General features: G+C 40.0%; 1 protein-coding gene across 1 annotated transcript in view; it reads right to left on the bottom strand.

The window, feature by feature from the left end:
• The window catches only part of shtn2 (shootin 2), an 11,944-nt gene that overhangs the window by 2,023 nt on the left and 7,556 nt on the right, over positions 1–2,365 (bottom strand). The gene's annotated exons all lie outside the window — the stretch shown is intronic.

Raw genomic sequence — 2,365 nt, 5'->3', positions numbered from 1 at the left:
AAAAAAAACTTGTTTTGTAAATAGTTCTCTTACTCTTGTGATCAAAAACGTTGCTCTGAAGCTCTATTGTGTAAATAGTTCTCTAATAAATATAGAAACTTTTGATCAATATCAATTTCAAGCTTGAATGAACAACTTCTGCTTAATCGCACCCACTTCTGGTTTAAGCGCCATCACGAGTACTAATATACAAATACAGATACTTTAGTTGGTTGAGCAGTCACAGATAATAGTGTATATGTTCATCCCAACTATGAACAAACTGTAAAGCTCCTTTCACAGTGGACAAAAAAACCCACTAACATCTGGCTTTTGTTGTCAGTGGGAAAGGGTACAATCAACATTCATTCCTGAGTCAAATGACTCTGCAGTGGACACAAATTTTAGCTAATTTCTGGTGCAATGTTGATGCAAGTTCAACGTAATTTTTTGTTTTTTCCAGTCTACGAGATGAGCATGCAACAGTGATTTTGTTCTGAATATTGTTTAAGATGCAACACTGGGAAGACACCGATGTGAGGGAGCTTCTCCTGATTTTGGGGGGAAGAGGAAATAAGGAGACAGGTCACTGACACTTTATCCACTTAAACCTGGAAAGCTGACACAGTACTGAGGAGACAGGATGGCAATGCGAGACTACTTGCACTGTGAGAGACAGTGAGATAGACAACAACATATCAAAAATGCTGAGTGAAAGAGGCAATGCTTGCAGCTCAAAGCAAGTAACAAATGCTGCATTATAGTGTTTACTAACCCTGTTGTCGAATGTGACACATTGGACTGTTGTCTATTTTAGGGTGTTTTTCTGCATTTAAAAAAACTGACAATATGTGCTCATTTTGGTGGGTTAGAGCCTTATACGACTAGGCCACCAATTTAGCGTTGCACTCCGATAACATTTTTAGACTGATGATGGATGCTTGGAAAAGATATACTCAGAGGTATCATCTTTATTAATCCACACAATCTTCTTCCTTGTTAATTCCTGACATTAGCCACAATGCAACTTTAACTGGCCAACAGTTTGGTCAGAGATTTAGCTGTGTTATGGTAGTTGCAGCTAATGTATCAATACATCACTGTGACTCCATGCAGGTTCCTCTTCTTCTGTCAAATGAGAGATTTAAAAAAACTACAGAATTGAAGAAATGTTCTTTCTCTCTGTCTCATATCTGACTGTGTACTGTAAACTCCCACAGTCCATCTGTATGTGTGTCTCCTATCTCTCCCTGCATCAGTCACTCCCTAGCGATTTGTGCCTTTGCTTGTGAAGAAAAAAAAGTATAATTAACCAAACACATCAGATTTTAATTTGATTTCCACCATCACTGCTTTGACGTCAGACAAACTGGAGGCTATTTCCAGATAATGCTCATGAGAGAATGAATGAGTGAGATTATACAGTCTCACTGACATGTAGCTAAGCTTTTGTTTGAATTCTCTGAATACTCTTTAGTGGATGAAGTGTGTTCAGAAGTCAGAGGGCAGAGCAGTCAGACGTCTATCTATCTGTCTTCACTGAATCCAGCCATCCACTCTTGCGTAATCCCCGGCAATCCTCGATGGTCATGTGGTGGCTGGACATCACATTATGTAAACCAGCAGGGATCAGGGAGCGCACTCAGTCTTTCACACTCCATCTCTCACTGGTGACTTGGAACAATCCATGGTGAAACTCTGCAGGCATTAAAGGGTCTGTCTCTTTGCCAGCGTCTGTCTGAGCTTTTTTGATTCCATTGCAGTCGCTGCGTTTCGGCGCCAAGAAGGTCTATTGTTGAGCTGAAATGACAATGTGTCCATTAAAAATGTGCTGACTCTCTGCTTTGAGGGATTCAGTAAGCAAGTCATTCCCAGAATCTGACGTCAGAAAGTAAGTCCACTAAATGCTTAATTTCAGACACTTTGTAGTCCTGTCGCACAAGTTAATCTCACACTACTCTCACTTGTTTATTTAGGCCTCCAGACTAATGTTTTACATTGGTTGCACTGAAGCAAAGAATTTCTTCACTTACTGGCGTCAGCGCAGAATTTGGCCACATCCAATAAGGGTGTCCCGATCAGGCTTTCTAGAGCCAGTCACCAATCACTGGAAGCAGTATTGACTATTCTTAGCAACATTTTATATTAAGTATTAAAATTAGTATCACTTGACAACTGTTTATTTATTGGCAGGCAACGTGTGCAACAGATTCCACTCTCTCTGTTAGAGACACAACTTTAATAAAATTAACTTTCTGTGTCATATTTGCTGAATCTTTCACTATATCCTGACAGCAGTACATGAGACAGATAATCTGTGAAAAAATCAGGTTCCTCTGGCTCCTCCTAGTGCTCCTAATGGGCATTAGCAAGAATCTACTGTGCC

Source organism: Morone saxatilis, unplaced genomic scaffold (genome assembly GCF_004916995.1).
Source record: "Morone saxatilis isolate NCDOM2014 unplaced genomic scaffold, NCSU_SB_2.0 Contig4, whole genome shotgun sequence".
Lineage (NCBI taxonomy): Eukaryota > Metazoa > Chordata > Actinopteri > Moronidae > Morone > Morone saxatilis.
The sequence above is the reverse complement of the archived record's forward strand: the minus strand, read 5'-3'. Positions and strand labels throughout refer to the sequence as shown.